The sequence below is a fragment of the Oncorhynchus gorbuscha genome, linkage group LG19 (assembly GCF_021184085.1).
Source record: "Oncorhynchus gorbuscha isolate QuinsamMale2020 ecotype Even-year linkage group LG19, OgorEven_v1.0, whole genome shotgun sequence".
NCBI classification, from domain to species: domain Eukaryota; kingdom Metazoa; phylum Chordata; class Actinopteri; order Salmoniformes; family Salmonidae; genus Oncorhynchus; species Oncorhynchus gorbuscha.
Window position 1 is genome coordinate 31111535 of NC_060191.1, and position 21740 is coordinate 31133274.

A 21740-nucleotide genomic window follows, 5' to 3' on the forward strand; every position below is an offset into this window, starting at 1 on the left:
ATTCTAATTTGTGCTCTGATATGTGCTTCACTGATTTATACTCGTTAACACTAGACGCTTATTACTTAAAATTGATCAACTGAAAGTGTAGGTTCACAGTTCCATTCCAGATGTGTTGGTCATCACTGAGACATGGAGCTCGGGACTATTTTTTCAACATTTTGTTAAAAATCGCGCAACATTTTCAAAGTTCTGCTACTCATTCCAGGAATATAGTATATGCATATGATTAGTATGTGTGGATAGAAAACACTCTGCAGTTTCTAAAACTGGTTAACCTGTTACTCCTACCCCCTACTTTTTCGAACATTCTGTTAAAAATCATGCAACATTTCAGCGCCCTGTTACTCATGCCAGGAATATAGTATATGCATATGATTAGTATGTGTGGATAGAAAACACTCAGACGTTTATAAAACTGGTTAAATCACGGCTGTGACTATAACAGAACGTGTGTTTCATCTAAAAGTGCAGGAAAATCTGATCACTGAAAATGGGAAAATATATCCATGCGCCACTTCAACCAATTGTTAAACGTGAACCACATTAAATGGGGCCGAGGTTGCAATACCTTCAGCTTCCACACGATGTCAACAGTCTTGTCATTTGCCTACGATTTGTTACTTGGTCAAACAGACACAAGGCGGCGCAGTTCTTCCGGTCTCCGACCGGATATTTTGGTTGAGATTTACCCGGACATTATTTCCAGACGTACAGCTATAGAATATACATCGCCTCGTGATCAATTTGATCTCTTATTAACGTTTACTAATACCTAAAGTTGCATTACAAAAGTATTTCGAAGTGTTTTGTGAAAGTTTATCGTCGACTTTTTTAATAAAAAAAAAATGACGTTACGTTATAAAACACTATTTTTTTCGTTGATCACACAGTCTTCATAGATCGATATCTAGGCTATATATGGACCGATTTAATCGAAAAAAAGACCCAATAGTGATGTTTATGGGACATCTAGGAGTGCCAACAAAGAATATGGTCAAAGGTAATGAATGTTTTATATTTTATTTGTGCGTTTTGTGTAGCACCGGCTATGCTAATTCTTTTGTTTACATCCCCTTCAGGTATTTCGGGGTGTTGCATGCTATCAGATAATAGCTTCTCATGCTTTCGCCGAAAAGCATTTTGAAAATCTGACTTGTTGCCTGGATTCACAACGAGTGTAGCTTTAATTCAATACCCTGCATGTGTATTTTAATGACGTTTGAGTTTTAACGAGTGCTATGAGCATTTAGCGTAGCGCATTTGCATTTCCAGATGTCTAGGTGGGACGCAGACGTCTCACTTATCTCTATTAATTAAGAAAGAGTGTTTTGAACACTGATGTTAACCTTTCTGGTTATAACTTTTTTCAGCAAGACAGATCTTCCAAAGGTGGTGGAGCGGCAATCTTTACCAAGGAACACCTCAGCCACCGTCAGCACTGACCTGTAAGCTCTCTCCTGGCCCCTTACACTAAGTCTGAATTTGTACTGCTAGTTAACCTAAACTGGAACATGCTTCAGTGTTAGCCATTGTAGCCATTAATGCTAGTTAGTGCTAGTTTGACCACCAGAGTGCATCTTTGATTTTAAGAAATGTAGCTTAATTAATTTGATTCATATTATAGTGTTTCTATTCCAAGAAAAACAAAAAACTAAACCCTCAGGGTTTCTGTTAGGAAAATATGGCGCTGTACAACATGCCACTCTCAGTGGGAATAGGCTACAGTACTAAGATAAAAATAATCCTAACATTTCCACACCCTAATTGTAGTCTAACCAATACCCAAACGGAGATCCAGTCCACATGCTTGTCTCAGAGCAGCGCCAAACGGTGCTGAAATAGTTGACCACACGGTTGCATATCTTCAATATGCTTCAAATTCCACAACGTCACAAATAATTCAACACACACAATTCTTAAAACTCTGAGAATGGTCATAGGATGTGATCTGCACTGTATATTAAACTGACATTCTTATTGCTATATTCTACATGTTACTGTGTGTGTTTCGATCCCCGCTCTCTCTCTCGCTCTCTCGCACACACACACGGACACGCACACACACTTGCTGTCTTGACCTCTGAATGCTCGGCTATGAAAAGCCAACTGGCATTTACTCCTAAGCTGCTGCCCGGTTGCTTCCTCTATAACTACTGTTTATATTACTTGACCCTGCTAGTCATCTATGAATGTTTGAACAGCTTGAAAAATGATATAGCCTTTATGGCCATGTATTCGTATAATCTCCAACCAGTTCAGATTTATGTATATCTTTTGTACGACTGAAACCTTTAGTGAGAGGTCTAATGTTTTCATATTTAATCATTTATGCCCACCATTTTCATATTCATGATATAACTAGGACAATGTGCACCTTCATCAGATGAACAGCAACATTTCGGCTAAAGATTGTGGACTACAGGAAAAAGAATTCCGAGCACGCCCCCATTCTCATCGATGGGGATGCAGTGGAGCAGGTTTCTTGGTGTCCACATCACCAACAAACTGACATGGGCCAAGCATACCAAGACAGGCGTGAAGATGGAACAACAAAACCTATTCCCCCTCAGAAGACAAAAGATTTGGCATGGGTCCTCAGATCCTCAAAAGGTTCTACAGCTGCACCATCGAGAGCATCCTGACTGGTTGCATCACTGCCTGGTATGGCAACTGCTTGGCCTCCGACTGCAAGGCACTACAGAGGGTAGTGCGAATGGCCCAGTACATCACTGGTGATTTGTATCCAATGATGATGATGATGATGATTATTATTATATAAAATGTTATGCTGGTGAATGAGGACCCAAAAGCGACTTAACAGAAACAGAGTCTTTATTCCAGGCTTAAACAAAAACGATAATCCTGGATATTATCTAGGTAAATGCAAAAACAGGAAAACTGAAATCCACTCGTCAGTAGAGAGGAACGACTGGAGACGCGACCACAGACTGCAGGTCGCTTCGGGAAGGCACCGGCCGTAGCTGACATTGACACCTGCTCACACGCAGCATCTGAAGAAGGTAAAAACACGACAGGGCGGAACAAGGACACAGAACAGCGAACATCAAACAAGGATCCGACAAGGACAGAAGCGGAAAAACAGAGGGAGAAATAGGGACTCTAATCAGAGGGCAAAATAGGGGACAGGTGTGAAAAGAGTAAATGAGGTAGTTAGGAGAATGAGGAACAGCTGGGAGCAGGAACGGAACGATAGAGAGAGAGAGAGAGAGAGAGAGAGAGAGAGAGAGAGAGAGAGAGAGAGGAGAGGGGGAGAGAGAGGGATAGAAAGAGGGAAAGAACCTAATAAGACCAGCAGAGGGAAACGAATAGAAGGGAAGCACAGAGACAAGACATGATAATCAATGACAAAACATGACAGTACCCCCCTCACTCACCGAGCGCCTCCTGGCGCACTCGAGGAGGAACCCTGGCGGCAACGGAGGAAATCATCAATCAACGAACGGTCCAGCACGTCCCGAGATGGAACCCAACTCCTCTCCTCAGGACCGTAACCCTCCCAATCCACTAAGTACTGGTGACCACGTCCCCGAGAACACATGTCCATGATCTTCCGTACCTTGTAAATAGGTGCGCCCTCGACAACGACGGGGGGAGACGAACGGGGGGGCGCGAAGAAAAGGCTTGACACAGGAGACATGGAAGACAGGGTGGACGCGACGAAGATGTCGCGGAAGAACCAGTCGCACAGCGACAGGATTGACGACCTGAGAGACACGGAATGGACCAATGAACCGCGGAGTCAACTTGCGAGAAGCTGTCGTAAGGGGAAGGTTACGAGTGGAAAACCACACTCTCTGACCGCGACAATACCTAGGACTCTTAATCCTACGTTTATTGGCGGCTCTCACAGTCTGCGCCCTGTAACGGCAAAGTGCAGACCTGACCCTCCTCCAGGTGCGCTCACAACGTTGGACAAAAGCCTGAGCGGAGGGAACGCTGGACTCGGCGAGCTGGGACGAGAACAGAGGAGGCTGGTACCCAAGACTACTCTGAAACGGAGATAGCCCGGTAGCAGACGAAGGAAGCGAGTTGTGAGCGTATTCTGCCCAGGGAGCTGTTCTGCCCAAGACGCAGGGTTTCGAAAAGAAAGGCTGCGTAATATGCGACCAATCGTCTGATTGGCCCTTTCTGCTTGACCGTTAGACTGGGGATGAAAACCGGAAGAGAGACTGACGGAAGCACCAATCAAACGACAGAACTCCCTCCAAAACTGTGACATGAATTGCGGGCCTCTGTCTGAAACGGCGTCTAACGGGAGGCCATGAATTCTGAACACATTCTCAATGATGATTTGTGCCGTCTCCTTAGCGGAAGGAAGCTTAGCGAGGGGAATGAAATGTGCCGCCTTAGAGAACCTATCGACAACCGTAAGAATCACAGTCTTCCCCGCAGACGAAGGCAGACCGGTAATAAAGTCTAAGGCGATGTGAGACCATGGTCGAGAAGGAATGGGAAGCGGTCTGAGACGACCGGCAGGAGGAGAGTTACCTGACTTAGTCTGCGCGCAGTCCGAACAAGCAGCCACGAAACGGCGCGTGTCACGCTCCTGAGTAGGCCACCAAAACCGCTGGCGAATAGAAGCAAGCGTACCCCGAACGCCGGGGTGGCCAGCTAACTTGGCAGAGTGAGCCCACTGAAGAACAGCCAGACGAGTAGAGACAGGAACGAAAAGAAGGTTACTAGGACAAGCGCGCGGCGACGCAGTGTGAGTGAGTGAGTGCTTGCTTTACCTGTCTCTCAATTCCCCAGACAGTCAACCCGACAACACGCCCTTCAGGGAGAATCCCCTCGGGGTCGGTAGAAGCCACAGAAGAACTAAAGAGACGGGATAAGGCATCAGGCTTGGTGTTCTTATTACCCGGGCGATAAGAAATCACGAACTCGAAACGAGTGAAAAACAACGCCCAACGAGCTTGACGTGCATTAAGTCGTTTGGCAGAACGGATGTACTCAAGGTTCTTATGGTCAGTCCAAACGACAAAAGGAACGGTCGCCCCCTCCAACCACTGTCGCCATTCGCCTAGGGCTAAGCGGATGGCGAGCAGTTCGCGGTTACCCACATCATAGTTGCGTTCCGATGGCGACAGGCGCTGAGAAAAATAAGCGCAAGGATGGACCTTATCGTCAGAATGGAAGCGCTGGGACAGAATGGCTCCCACGCCCACCTCTGAAGCGTCAACCTCGACAATGAATTCTTTAGTGACGTCAGGAGTAACAAGGATAGGAGCGGATGTAAAACGCTTCTTGAGGAGATCAAAAGCTCCCTGGGCGGAACCGGACCACTTAAAGCACGTCTTGACAGAAGTAAGCGCTGTGAGAGGGGCAGCCACTTGACCGAAATTACGAATGAAACGCCGATAGAAATTAGCAAAACCGAGAAAGCGCTGCAACTCGACACGTGACTTAGGAACGGGCCAATCACTGACAGCCTGGACCTTAGCGGGATCCATCTGAATGCCTTCAGCGGAAATAACAGAACCGAGAAATGTGACAGAGGAGACATGAAAGGCGCACTTCTCAGCCTTCACGTAGAGACAATTCTCTAAAAGGAGCTGGAGTACACGTCGAACGTGCTGAACATGAATCTCGAGTGACGGTGAAAAAATCAGGATATCGTCAAGGTAGACGAAAACAAAGATGTTCAGCATGTCTCTCAGTACATCATTAACTAATGCCTGAAAGACAGCTGGAGCATTAGCGAGACCGAACGGCAGAACCCGGTATTCAAAATGCCCTAATGGAGTGTTAAACGCCGTTTTCCACTCGTCCCCCTCTCTGATGCGCACGAGATGGTAAGCGTTACGAAGGTCCAACTTAGTAAAGAACCTGGCTCCCTGCAGAATTTCGAAGGCTGACGACATAAGGGGAAGCGGATAACGATTCTTAACCGTTATGTCATTCAGCCCTCGATAATCCACGCAGGGGCGCAGAGTACCGTCCTTCTTCTTAACAAAAAAAAACCCCGCTCCGGCGGGAGAGGAAGAAGGCACTACAGTACCGGCGTCGAGAGAAACAGACAGATAATCCTCGAGAGCCTTACGTTCGGGAGCCGACAGGGAGTATAGTCTACCCCGAGGGGGAGTGGTCCCCGGAAGGAGATCAATACAACAATCATACGACCGGTGAGGAGGAAGGGAGTTGGCTCTGGACCGACTGAAGACCGTGCGCAGATCATGATATTCCTCCGGCACTCCTGTCAAATCACCAGGTTCCTCCTGAGAAGAGGGGACAGAAGAAACAGGAGGGATAGCAGACATTAAACACTTCACATGACAAGAAACGTTCCAGGATAGGATAGAATTACTAGACCAATTAATAGAAGGATTATGACATACTAGCCAGGGATGACCCAAAACAACAGGTGTAAAAGGTGAACGAAAAATCAAAAAGGAAATGGTCTCACTGTGGTTACCAGATACTGTGAGGGTTAAAGGTAGTGTCTCACATCGGATACTGGGGAGAAGACTACCATCTAAGGCGAACATGGGCGTGGGCTTCCCTAACTGTCTGAGAGGAATGTCATGTTTCCGAGCCCATGCTTCGTCCATAAAACAACCCTCAGCCCCAGAGTCTATCAAGGCACTGCAGGAAGCAGCCGAACCGGTCCAGCGTAGATGGACCGACAAGGTAGTACAGGATCTTGATGGAGAGACCTGAGTAGTAGCGCTCACCAGTAGCCCTCCGCTTACTGATGAGCTCTGGCTTTTACTGGACATGAAATGACAAAATGTCCAGCAGAACCGCAATAGAGGCAAAGGCGGTTGGTGATCCTCCGTTCCCTCTCCTTAGTCGAGATGCGAATACCTCCCAGCTGCATGGGCTCAGTCTCTGAGCCGGTGGGAGGAGATGGTTGAGATGCGGAGAGGGGGAACACCGTTAACGCGAGCTCTCTTCCACGAGCTCGGTGACGAAGATTTACCCGTCGTTCTATGCGGATGGCGAGTGCAATCAAAGAGTCCACGCTGGAAGGAACCTCCCGGGAGAGAATCTCATCTTTAACCTCAGCGTGGAGTCCCTCCAGAAAACGAGCGAGCAACGCCGGCTCGTTCCAGTCACTGGAGGCAGCAAGAGTGCGAAACTCTATAGAGTAATCCGTTATGGATCGATCACCTTGACATAAGGAAGCCAGGGCCCTGGAAGCCTCCTTCCCAAAAACTGAACGATCAAAAACCCGTATCATCTCCTCTTTAAAGTTCAGATAATCGTTAGAACACTCAGCCCTTGCCTCCCAGATAGCTGTGCCCCACTCCCGAGCCCGACCAGTAAGGAGTGATATGACGTAAGCGATCCGAGCTCTCTCTCTAGAGTATGTGTTGGGTTGGAGAGAGAACACAATATCACACTGGGTGAGAAAGGAGCGGCACTCAGTGGGCTGCCCAGAGTAACATGGTGGGTTATTAACCCTAGGTTCCGGAGACTCGGAAGACCAGGAAGTAGCTGGTGGCACGAGACGAAGACTCTGAAACTGTCCTGAGAGGTCGGAAACCTGAGCGGCCAGGGTCTCAACGGCATGACGAGCAGCAGACAATTCCTGCTCGTGTCTGCCGAGCATTGCTCCCTGGATCTCGACGGCAGTGTTGCGAGAATCCGTAGTCGCTCGGTCCATTCTTGGTCGGATCCTTCTGTTATGCTGGTGAATGAGGACCCAAAAGCGACATAACAGAAACAGAGTCTTTATTCCAGTCTTAAACAAAAACGATAATCCTGGATATTATCTAGGTAAATGCAAAAACAGGAAAACTGAAATCCACTCGTCAGTAGAGAGGAACGACTGGAGACGCGACCACAGACTGCAGGTCGCTTCGGGATGGCACCGGCCGTAGCTGACATTGACACCTGCTCACACGCAGCATCTGAAGAAGGTAAAAACACGACAGGGCGGAACAAGGACACAGAACAGCGAACATCAAACAAGGATCCGACAAGGACAGAAGCGGAAAACAGAGGGAGAAATAGGGACTCTAATCAGAGGGAAAAATAGGGGACAGGTGTGAAAGAGTAAATGAGGTAGTTAGGAGAATGAGGAACAGCTGGGAGCAGGAACGGAACGATAGAGAGAGAGAGCGAGAGAGGGAGAGAGGGAGGGGGAGAGAGAGGGATAGAAAGAGGGAAAGAACCTAATAAGACCAGCAGAGGGAAACGAATAGAAGGGAAGCACAGAGACAAGACATGATAATCAACGACAAAACATGACAATAAAATCCCTTTAGATATTCTTCTGGGGGCATTTTGTTTTTCACAAGCGTAGCAGGCTGTAAATTCTGCAAACAAGCCAACCTAACTAAGAAATACATGTAGTTGGTTGCCATGGTGAATAATCCAATAACAATTGGTAGGATACATTAAAGGAAACATCAAAGAGTTTATCGGAATCTCTAAATGAAAATACTAGCAGATCAATAAAATGTCCTTGTACAGTAGATCTAATTAAATATCTAAAGGGCTTTTATACAATTATAATGCAGGGTTAATAATAAATTCATATATTTGTATGGGTTGATGCATTTTTTTGTTGGCGCAAATCTGCTTTTAGAGTTAAAACAATGCATTTGGTGGACTCATTCAAATGGACTCACTGGTGGTTGAAGATGAGTTCCTGTCTTACAACAGACCTACAAGCCCTCAGTCCAGCCTCTCTCAGCCTATTGCGGACAGTTTGAGCACTGATTGAGAAATTGTGCATTCCTGTTGTAAATCGGGCAGTTGTTGTTGCCATCCTGTAGCTGTCCTGCAGGTGTGATGTTCGGATGTACTGATCCTGTGCAGGTGTTGTTACAAGTGGTCTGCTACCGCGAGGACGATCAGCTGTCCGTCTTGTCTCCCTGTAGCGCTGTCTTAGGCATATCACAGTACGGACATTGCAATTTATTGCCCTGGCCACATCTACAGTCCTCATGCCTCCTTGCAGCATGCCTAAAGCATGTTCACGGAGATGAGCAGGGACCCTGGGCATCTTTCTTTTGGTGTTTTTCAGAGTCAGTAGAAAGGTCTCTCTAGTGTCCTACGTTTTCATAACTGTGACCTTAATTGCCTACCGTCTGTCTACCCTCGTACCGTCTGTAAGTGTCTTCACGACCTTTCCACAGGTTCATGCTCATTAATTGTATATGGTTCATTGAACAAGCATAGGAAACAGTGTTTAAACCCTTTACAATGAAGATCTGTGAAGTTATTTGGATTTTTACGAATTATCTTTGAAAGACAGGGACCTGAAAAAGGAACGTTTTTTGTTGTTGCTGAGTTTGTATACACTACTGTTCATAAGTTTGGAGTCACTTAGAAATGTACTTGTTTTATAAAGAAAAGCTATTTTTTGCCCATTAAAATAACATCAAATTGATCAGAAATACAGTGTAGACATTGTCAATGTAGTAAATTACTATTGTAGCTGGAAGCAGATTTTTTATGTAATATCTACAGAGGCCCATTTATCAGCAACCATCACTCCTGTGTTTCAATGGCACGTTGTGTTAGCTAATCCAAGTTTATAATTTTAAAAGGCTAATTAATCATTAGAAAACCCTTTTGCAATTATGTTAGCTGAAAACTGTTGTTCTTATTAAAGAAGCAATAAAACTGGCCTTTAGACTCGTTGAGTATCTGGAGCATCAGCATTTGTGGGATCGATTAGAGGCTCAAAATTGCCAGAAACAAATAATTATCTTATGAAACTCGTCAGTATATTCTTGGTCTGAGAAATAAAGGCTATAAAGAGAAATAAAGGCTATAAAGGCTATGCAGTCTCAACATCAACAGTGAAGAGGCGACTCCGGCCTTCTAGGCAGAGTTCCTCTGTCCTGTGTCTGTGTTCTTTTGCCCATCTTAATATTTTGTTTTTATTGGCCAGTCTGAGATATAGCTTTTTCTTTGCAAGTCTGCCTGGAAGGTCAGCATCCCAAAGTCGCTTCTTTACTGTTAACATTGAGACTGGTGTTTTGCGGGTACTATTTAATGAAGCTGCCAGTGGAGGACTTGTGAGGCGTCTGTTTCTCAAACTAGACACACTAATGCACTTGTCCTCTTGCTCAGTTGTGCACTCCCATTCCTTTTTCTGTTCTGGTTAGAGCCAGTTTGTGCTGTTCTGTGATGGGAGTAGTACACAGGGTTGTTCGAGACCTTCAGTTTCTTGGCAATTTTTTTTAAACATTAACAATGTGTGTTCTCTTGTTTTGCACTGTTCTTTAGTTTCAACCCAACGATTCGTCTTTTGACGAACAACGAACTTTACAGGCCCAGGAATGGATCAAAGCTGGCGAGACATTCAATGACATCATCTCGAGATATGCTGGACCCAAAATCAGAGAGATGTTTTTAGGACCAGATCGTGTCTATTGTCCTGCTAATAACCCTTTTGAAAAACAAGTGTTTGAAAACATTTTCCCCTTCCACTTGCCTCTTCCATTAATTTAGAAAAAATATTTTTTATCATTATTTTATTAACGAAAGCATAAATATGTTGATGAAGAAATACTGCGCAGTATATACTTCATCTGACATTTTGCAGTTGCATGAGGTTTGGACTTAGAGATGTAAAACTTTAGAGTACTTAACACTGCAAATTGGGGGGATTATTTTTTACACCCTAGCCAAGCTATCCTTTTGTAAAGGTTGAAGAGTCTATTGTCCTGCTAATAGCACCATGACAAGGATCTTTATTAATTTAAGTGAGCAGATTAGGGCTTTCAGGAGGAACGGGAGATTGCTTGTCAATTCATAAACCACGTGCCATGAAATGGTACATCGAAATTCTATTCTCTTCCCAACTATTTAGCTAAGTGATAAATCGTATTCATTTATCAAGACCAGTCCCCATGCTGGTCTCAGAGCAGCGCGAAACAGTGCTGAAACAGTGCTGAAAGAGTGCGGCTATTATAACAATTAGTTGACTTTGGGTGTTCCAGTAAGCAACAATTTGTTTACATTCATTAGCCTACTTTATTCCAATATTTCTTTCATTCAGTGATATTTATTCCCATAGTTATTAATTAACGAAAGCATAAAGAGGTTGATGAAGGAATATTGTACACTATAGGATTTATCAGACATTTTGCAGTTGCATGAAGTTGCCCACACGCACTTTAAACATTGGGATAATAAAGCATTTAAAGCATATTGAAGATAGAAGCCGCCTGCATATGTTTATTAGGCTACTGTGCAGTCTGACAAGTAAACATAGCGTAAAGTACATAGTAAACATGGTAAAGTGCCAAATTCCTTACATAAGGGAGAGCCGGCCATGTCCAGATTTTCTTGGTGACCTCAAGTACTCTGTCTTAACTCTGTCTTTAATGTTTTTTGGGGTTGCATCAGTCATGGACAAAAACTTCTGAGACACAGTATTAATGATAAACAGCCGGAGGTTCACTGGTAAACCACATTTTACTCGGGATCCATCCCAGTTGGTATTCTGTGTCCACTCGTGGTATCTCTCTTCGGTTACACATCCTTGGAATAGCAGAACAGCATTTGGACGGCCCTTGCTGTGCCTGGTGAGCAGTTGGTCAAGTTCTGTTGTCAGAAGAGAAATGGAAATGTCAGGGTAAAGCGACCACCTGACGAACCCGCCATATGTTGACTGCCTGTCAGCAAAGTTTGCCAAATATTTTGCAATCTCAAGGGCTCTCCGCCAATAATTACACTTAGACGATTGGAAGATTCTAAATTAATATCTAAAGGACATTTTTCGTTAGGGCAAATCTGGAAAATGACATGGGCAAGAGAAGGTGGTAATATTTTTCCTTTTAGAGATTATAATACATGGTGTCTAGGTCAGGATAACCAAAACATTTCTTTATTAAAGACTATCAGAAAGAATGTTGGTACTTATTTATTTTGATCCAAAGCCATGATTGAGTGAGTCACTCACTGCCGAGGCCATATGACTGCGACATCAACTTGATTATTTAGCATACATCACTTGCTGCAGCTTTTGTGGAGCGATGGGTGACTATGCTTCGAGGGTGACTGTTGACGTGTGCAGAGTGTCCCTGGTTCGCACCCAGGTCGGGGCAAGGGGATGGACGTAAAGTCTATACTGTTACATATAGTCAACATATATATATATATCTTAAGAATATCATGGAAACTAATTGAACATTTTAGTTTCTAAATTCAATCACCTTCTTCATCCTCATCGTTTAGTTCATTGAAATTCAATTTTGAAGTTGTGCGCAATTATCAGTTTCTATTTGGTTTATATCGCCCATTCGTTGTCAGTTAGAGACACATTAGTGCCTTGCAACACAAAAGCATAATCAGTGCTCTAACCCCCCCTTGTGGTGGTCTGGAGCAATGCAGCAGTGGTGCACTAAACCACAAATTACCTCTGTCCTGCTGCATAATCTCAACACTTTTCATTCAGGAACCATTGTACTCGGAGGACCGTTATTAGTGTTTTAACTACTCCTATAAAAATGGTAGGTTATCAGATACTCAACAAGGTCTGATTTCATTATTACTGAACAGGACCCAAGTTGTAAAGATAAAGATCCAATCAATTTAAACAATTTAAAGACCTTTACACTTCAGTGTTGGGATGCAAAAATTCTAGCAAAATGCATAGTACATAGAATTAATAAGGTATTCTCAGATATTATTAGTCCTACAGGTTTCTTACATGGACGATACATTGGAGATAATATATGACAAGTACTGGAAACAATAGAACTGCCACGCCCTGACCTTAGAGAGCCTTTTTATTTCTCTATTTGGTTAGTTCAGGCTGTGATTTGGTTGGGCATTCTAATTTGTATATTTATTTGCTGGCCGGGTATGGTTCCCAATCAGAGGCAGCTGTCTATCATTGTCTCTGATTGGGGATCATACTTAGGCAGCACTTTTGCCCACCTTCAGTTGTGGGATCTTGTCTTTGTTTGTTGCATGTTTTGCACTACGAAGCTTTACGTTCGTTGTGTTTATTGTTTTTTTTGGTGGAACATTACTAAAGAAAATGTACGCCTACCACGCTGCACCTTGGTCCGGTCATTCTACAAACGAGGGGCGTAACAAGAACTCTATGAAAAATCTGTGAGACCAGGCCTGGTATTCATAGCTGACTTTGAAAAGGCTTTTGATAAAGTACAACTGAAATGTATACCGTAAATGCCTGGAAAATTTAGATTTAGGAGAATCTCTTCTACAATGGTTTAGAGTTATATGTAGTAACCCTAGGTGGATTTTTTTAATGGTTTCTTCTCAAAAAGTTTTAAACTATCAAGAGAAAAATAAGGTTGTCCACGATTGGCATATCTATTTATTATGGCCATCAAAATGTTAGCTGTTAAAATCAGATCCAACAATAATATCAAGGGGCTAGAAATCCAGTGCTTAAAACAAAGCTGTCATCGTATGCTGAAGATTCATGTTTTCTTTTAAATCCACAATTTGGATCTCTCCACAGCCTCATATAGGATCTCAATAATTTTTCTAACCTCTCTGGATCACGACCAAATTATGATATGTTTTTATTTTTTTTATTTTTTTTATTTCACCTTTATTTAACCAGGTAGGCTAGTTGCGAACAAGTTCTCATTTGCAACTGCGACCTGGCCAAGATAAAGCATAGCAGTGTGAACAGACAACACAGAGTTACACATGGAGTAAACAATTAACAAGTCAATAACACAGTAGAAAAAAAGGGGAGTCTATAAACATTGTGTGCAAAAGGCATGAGGAGGTAGGCGAATAATTACAATTTTGCAGATTAACACTGGAGTGATAAATGATCAGATGGTCATGTACAGGTAGAGATATTGGTGTGCAAAAGAGCAGAAAAGTAAATAAATAAAAACAGTATGGGGATGAGGTAGGTAATAATGGGTGGGCTATTTATCGATAGACTATGTACAGCTGCAGCGATCGGTTAGCTGCTCAGATAGCAGATGTTTGAAGTTGGTGAGGGAGATAAAAGTCTCCAACTTCAGCGATTTTTGCAATTCGTTCCAGTCACAGGCAGCAGAGAACTGGAACGAAAGGCGGCCAAATGAGGTGTTGGCTTTAGGGATGATCAGTGAGATACACCTGCTGGAGCGCGTGCTACGGATGGGTGTTGCCATCGTGACCAGTGAACTGAGATAAGGCAGAGCTTTACCTAGCATGGACTTGTAGATGACCTGGAGCCAGTGGGTCTGGCGACGAATATGTAGCGAGGGCCAGCCGACTAGAGCATACAAGTCGCAGTGGTGGGTGGTATAAGGTGCTTTAAGTTTGGCGGCGTGAGTAAAGGAGGCTTTGTTGCGGAATAGAAAGCCGACTCTTGATTTGATTTTCGATTGGAGATGTTTGATATGAGTCTGGAAGGAGAGTTTACAGTCTAGCCAGACACCTAAGTACTTATAGATGTCCACATATTCGAGGTCGGAACCATCCAGGGTGGTGATGCTGGTCAGGCGTGCGGGTGCAGGCAGCGAACGGTTGAAAAGCATGCATTTGGTTTTACTAGCATTTAAGAGCAGATGGAGGCCACGGAAGGAGTGTTGTATGGTTTTGAAGCTCGTTTGGAGGTTAGATAGCACAGTGTCCAAGGACGGACCGGAAATATATAGAATGGTGTCGTCTGCGTAGAGGTGGATCAGGGAATCGTCCGCAGCAAGAGCAACATCATTGATATATACAGAGAAAAGAGTCGGCCCGAGAATTGAACCCTGTGGCACCCCCATAGAGACTGTCAGAGGACAGGACAGCATGCCCTCTGATTTGACACACTGAAATCTGTCTGCAAAGTAATTGGTGAACCAGGCAAGGCAATCATCCGAAAAACCGTGGCTACTGAGTCTGCCGATAAGAATATGGTGATTGACAGAGTCGAAAGCCTTGGCAAGGTCGATGTAGACGGCTGCACAGTATTGTCTTTTATCGATGGCGGTTATGATATCGTTTAGTACCTTGAGCGTGGCTGAGGTGCAGCCGTGACCGGCTCGGAAACCAGATTGCACAGCGGAGAAGGAACGGTGGGATTCGAGATGGTCAGTGACCTGTTTGTTGACTTGGCTTTCAAAGACCTTAGATAGGCAGGGCAGGATGGATATAGGTCTGTAACAGTTTGGGTCCAGGGTCCCTTTGAAGAGGGGGATGACTGCGGCAGCTTTCCAATCCTTGGGGATCTCAGACGATATGAAAGAGAGGTTGAACAGGCTGGTAATAGGGGTTGCGACAATGGCGGCGGATAGTTTCAGAAATAGAGGGTCCAAATTGTCAAACCCAGCTGATTTGTACAGGTCCAGGTTTTGCAACTCTTTCAGAAAATCTGCTATCTGGATTTGGGTAAAGGAGAACCTGGAGAGGCTTGGGCGAGTAGCTGCGGAGGGGGCGGAGCTGTTGGCCGAGGTTGGAATAGCCAGGCGGAAGGCATGGTCTACTTGGACCACCAAAAAATGTAACATTTTACATTACTGTGTAGTTTACCAGTAAAATGGTCTGACAGTGAAGTGGACATATTCGGTATTCATATCACGAAAGAAAGAAATTCTCACTACAATACATTTGAATAGAAAGTTAGCAAAAAAATAAGATCTCGCTACCATTGAAAGGGAAATTCCTGTCTATTTGTGGGAAAATTATCCTGATGAACTCTTTAGTCATATCCCAGTTTACCTATTTGCTTATGGCCTTGCCTGCATCTAGCAACTTGTTTTTAAAATTATATGAGCAATAAAATATTCCATTTTATTTGGAATGGCAAGCCAGACAAAATTAAATGGGCCTATTTATATAATGAGTTTGAATTCGGAGAGCAGAAATTAAATATTAACGCATTAGAAGGCTTCAGTCATAAAAAGTTATACTTAAATCCAAACTGGTTCTCTAGCAGATCAGTAAGAATGTCTCACCCAATGTTCAAGAATGGCATTTTTCCCTTTATTCAGATTAAAACCTCTAACTTTCAGTTTTAAAAAAATCAAATCCACTCAAAAAATATGGCTATTTTTTAAAACAAACCATAGAAAGTTGTTTGCAATTTCAGTTTAGTCCACCACAAAAGACAGAACAATATTATGGTTAAACTCAAATATACTAATATAGAGTTATACAATATTTTGGGGGGTTTTCAAACGGTATAATCATTGTAAATTATGTCATTAAAAGGACTGGTGGAGTTATATCACAGATGCAGCTAACAAAAAGGTATGGAAATGTTTGCTCTCCTCAAAATTGCAACCAAATAATTGCAGCTTTACCGGAAAAATGGATGAGGCAAGTGGAAACAGGATTAAGTAAGGAACATGTCTGTTGGCCCTGCATTAAAGACCAAAATTGGTTAAAGAAAATTGTGATGTCATTTAAGAACCCAAAAATTGACAGCTCTGCGGCGTAGACTGCAAAATAGTTGGGAAGATATTTTCGATGTACAGATTCCATGGCACATGGTTTTGTGAACTGATACACAAAAACGGTGCTGGTTTCAAAACATAGAGTTTAGAATTTAAATTATACAAAATTATTGCAAGGAATAGAATGTATATGTATGTATATATAAATGGGGGATGCAACCATCCCAGCTCTGCAGATTTTGCTTCGGAGAGACAGAATCATTAGGGCTCCCAAGTGGCGCAGCAGTCGCAGTGCTAAAGGCAATCACTACAGACCCTTGTTCGATCCAGGGCTGTATCACAACCGGCCTTGATCGGGAGTCCCATGGGGCGGTGCACAATTGGCCCAGCATCGTCCAGGTTAGGGGAGGGTTTGGCCGGGGTAGGCCATCATTGTAAATAGGAATTTGTTTTTAACTGACTTGCCAAGTTATCTAAAGGTTAAATAAAAAATCTAATTAGATCATTTGTTTTGATACGGTCCATATGTCGCTTGTTTTTGGTTGCAGGTTCAGGAATGTCTGAAGAATTGCAGCATGGTGCTAACTCTGCAAATAGCACTGCTGGGTGATTGAAAAAGTCGTACTCAATCGATCAATAATACAGTGCATTCGGAAAGTATTCAGACCCCTTGACTTTTTCCACATATTGCTACATTACAGCCAAATTACAAATGCATTAAATCATTTTTTTTTGCCTCATCAATCTTTGCACACTACCCCATAATGACAAAACAAAGACAAGTTTTAGACATTTTTGCAAATGTATTTAAAATAAAAAATGTATTCCGACCCTTTACTCTGTTTTTGAAACACCTTTGGCAGCAATTACAGCCTAGAGTCTTCTTGGGTATTTCTCCCATTCTTCTCTGCAGATCCGTTCATGATCTGTCTGGTTGGATGGGGAGCGTCACTGCACAGCTATTTTCAGGTCTCTCCAGAGATGTTCGATTGGGTTCAAGTCCGAGCTCTGGCTGGGCCCCTCAAGGACATTCAGAGACTTGCCACTCGTACATTGTCTTGGTTGTGTGTCCTGTCGGAAGGTAAACCTTCGCACCAGTCTGAGGTCCTGAGCAGGTTTTCATCACGGATCTCTCTGTACTTTGCTCCGTTCATCTTTCCCTCGATCTTGACTGGTCTCCTGGTCCCTGTCGCTGAAAAGCATCCCAACAGCATGATGCTGCCACCACAGCATGCTTCACCATAGGGATGGTGCCAGGTTTGCTACAGATGTGATGCTTGGCATTCAGGCCAAAGAGTTCAATCCTGGCTTCGTCACACCAGATAATCTTGTGTCTCATGGTCTGAGAGTCCTTTGGTGGGTTTTGGGAAACTCCAAGCGGGTTGGCAAGGGCCTTTTACCGAGGAGTGCCTTCCGTCTGGCCACTCTACCATAAAGGCCTGTTTGGTGGAGTGCTACAGAGATGGTTGTATGTCTGGAAGGTTCCCCCATCTCCACAGAGGAAATCTGGAGCTCTGTCAGCATGACCATCAGGTTTTTGGTCACCTCCCTGACCAAGGCCCTTCTCCCTCGATTGCTCAGCTTAGTGGTTGCAAACTTCTTCCATTTAAGAATGATGGAGGCCACTGTGTTCTTGGGGACCTTCAATGCTGCAGAAATTGTTTGGTACCCTTCCCCAAATCTGCGCCTTGACACAATCCTGTCTCGGAGCTCTATGAACAATTCCTTCGACCTCATGCCATTGGTTTTTGCTTTGACATGCACTGTCAACTGTGGGAACTGTGGGATCTTATATAGACCGGTGTGTACCTTTCCAAATCAATTTAATTTACCACAGATGGACTCCAATCAAGTTGTTGTAGAAACATCAAGGATGATCAATGGAAACAGGATGCACCTGAGCTCAATTTCGAGTCTCTCAGCAAAATGTCTGAATACTTATGTAAATAATCTATTTCTGTTTTTGTTTGTAAGACATTTGCTAATATACTTTGTAGAAGTAGAAGTTTGTAGAAGTACCTTTGAGAGTGATTACAGCTGTGAGTCTTTCTGGTAAGTTGCTAAGAGCTTCCGTAACTGGATTGTACAACATTTTCCCATTATTCTTTTCAAAATTCCTCAAGCTCTGTCAAATTAGTTGTGGATCATTGCTAGACAACCATTTTCAGGACCGGCCATACATTCAAGTAGATTTAAGTCAAAACAGTGACTCAGCCACTCAGGAACATTCACTGTCTTCTTGGTTAGCAACTCTAGTGTAGACTTGTCCTTGTGTTCAAGTTTATTGTTTACATACTGTTCCTCATTTCATATGCTGTATTCGAGTATTGTGTTCATAGCTCCAACAGTGCACTAATATTTAACAATTCACAACAAGACACAAAAATCTACTAACTAAGAAATATATAAAATGTTAGGACGAGCAATGTCAGAGTATATAGTTGAGGTCGGATGTTTAGATACACCTTAGCCAAATACATTTAAACTAAGTTTTTCACAATTCCTGACATTTAATCCTAGTAAAAATTCACAGTCTTAGGTCAGATCACCCCTTTATTTAGGAATGTGAAATGTCAGAATAAAAGTAGAGAGAATTATTTTTTTGAGCTTTTATTTCTTTCATCATAATCCCAGTGGGTCAGAAGTTTAAATAAACTCAATTAGTATTTGGTAGCATTTCCTTTAAATTGTTTAACTTGGGTCAAACATTTTGGGTAGCCTTCCACAAGCTTCCAACAATAAGTTGGGTGAATTTTGGCCCATTTTCCTCCTGACAGAGCTGGTGTAACTGAATCAGGTTTGTAGGCCTCCTTGCTCGCACACGCGTTTCAGTCCTGCCCACAAATGTTCTATACGATTGAGATCAGGGCTTTGTGATGGCTACTCCAATACCTTGACATTGCTGTCTTTAAATGATTTTGCCACAACTTTGGAATTATTTTTATTTTTTACCTTTATTTAACTAGGCAAGTCAGTTAAGATCAAATTCTTATTTTCAATGACGGCCTAGGAACAGTGGGTTAACTGTCTGTTTAGGGGCAGAACGACAGATTTTTACCTTGTCAGCTCGGGGTTATCAACTTAAAACCTTTCGGTTACTAGTCCAACACTCTAACCACTAGGCTACACTGCCCTGCTTGGGGTCATTATCCTTTTGGAAGACCGATTTGCGACCAAGCTTCAACTTCCTGACTGATGTCTTGAGATGTTGCTTCAATATATCCACGTCAGTTTCACCCTCGTCATAATTCCATCTATTTTGTGAAGTGCACCAGTCCCTCCTGCAGCAAAGCACCCCCACAACATGATGCTACCAACCCCACAACATGATGCTGCCACCCCCGTCCTTCACGGTTGAGATGGTGTACTTTGGCTTGCAAGCCACCCCCCTTTTTCATCCAAACATAATGATGGTCATTATGGCCAAGCAGTTCTATTTTTGTTTCATCAGACCAGAGGACGTTTCTCCAAAAAGTACGATCTTTATCCCCATGTGCAGTTGCAAACCGTAGTCTGCCTTTTTTATGGCGGTTTTGGAGCAGTGGCTGCTTACTTACTGAGCGGCCTTTCAGGTTATGTCGATATAGGACTAGTTTACTGTGGATATAGATACTTTTATACCTGTTTCCTCCAGCATCTTCACAAGGTCCTTTGCTGTTGTTCTGGGATTGATTAGCACTTTTCGCACCAAAGTACATTCATCTCTAGGAGACAGAACACGCCTCCTTCCTGAGCGGTATGAAGGCTGTGTGGTCCCATGGTGTGTATACTTGCGTACTATTGTTTGTACAGATGAACGTGGTACATTCAGGCGTTTGGAAATTGCTCCCAAGGATGAACCAGACTTGTGGAGATCTTTTTTTGAAGGTATTGGCCTATTTTCCCATAATGTCAAGCAAAGAGGCACTGAGTTTGAAGGTAGGCCTTGAAATACATCCATAGGTACACCTCCAATTGACTCAATTATGTCAATTAGCCTATCAGAAGCTTCTAAAGCCATGACATAATTTTCTGGAATTTTCCAAGCTGTTTAAAGGCACAGTCAACTTAGTGTATGTAAACTTCTGACCCAATGGAATTGTGATACAGTGAATTATAAGTGAAATAATCTGTCTGTAAACAATTGTTGGAAAAGATTATTGTGTCATGCACAAAGTAGATGTCCTAACCGACATCTCAAAACTATAGTTTGTTAACAAGAAATTTGTGTAGTGGTTGAAAAATGATTTTATGACTCCAACCTAAGTGTATATAAACTTCCGACTTTAACTGTAGTCAGGCGGTTGGGGATGGGTTATTAGCAATTGCGGGTGGGTGTGGGTGAACAAATAGCTGACCCGCGCACACCACTAGTCTGTACTTTGATAATTAATTTCTTCTAACTTTCAATTGAAACACTTTTATACACTCACTCTTTTACCGTGAGATATCATTACAGATGAGTGTGGTGTGGTGAACCTTTGTCTTTAATAAACCTTTCTGAAGACATCTTGCAGGACAGACCTGTGGTGGCTGAACCCCACCTATTGGCACCTACAGTAATAGCTCTCTAATAGCGCCTGTCCTACATGGTCCTCCCAGATCAGTCCTTTAGTAACAACTTCTGACTTATTATGGGAAAACTTTGACCCTTCTGCCAGTAGCTAAGAGCAATTCTGGCACTGATGGTGCATAGGGGTGACAGTTTCACACTGGAATGCAGTGCTGAAAGTGTGTGTGTGTGTGTGTGTGTGTGTGTGTGTGTGTGTGTGTGTGTGTGTGTGTGTGTGTGTGTGTGTGTGTGTGTGTGTGTGTGTGTGTGTGTGTGTGTGTGTGTGTGTGTGTGTGTGTGTGTGTGTGTGTGTGTGTGTGTGTGTGTGTGTGTGTGTGTGCGCACATGGAAGACAGTGACAGTGACTGTGTTATGTTGTCTATCAAGCACAACATATGGCAACAACATCTATCAAGAATAATTGTGTGCACACTAGCTCTCAGTTGACTCATATGAACTCGAGTTTACCATGAGTTACAGTATATAATAAATCCACAGGGTCTGCACAAGTACAGGTTACTAATAATACATTGAGTAGTTTATGTTTTTTAACATGGTCAGAAAACATGGCAGCATGATTCCCATCGGATTCCCATCCGAAACAAACACACAAGGAGGAAGGTAGGGAGGGGGAACAGAGCGCAAGAGAGACGGCACCACCTCACACACAACCCTCTCCTGGATTTAGTTCTACTGCCTTGTGAGAGAATGTGTTCTATGTCAACTTACCTGGTAAAATTAAAAACTTTAGGGGGATTCTGGAACAAAGGAAATACAATAATCTTCCCTAAGCATTTACGTTATCTGAATTTTTGAATTTCCCACATCCTAGCCAATGATCATGTCTGATTCATGGGTGGTCCAGTGACATTATCTTGTCCAGGCTAGACAGGGATGTTCTCATCCTGATGTCCGGC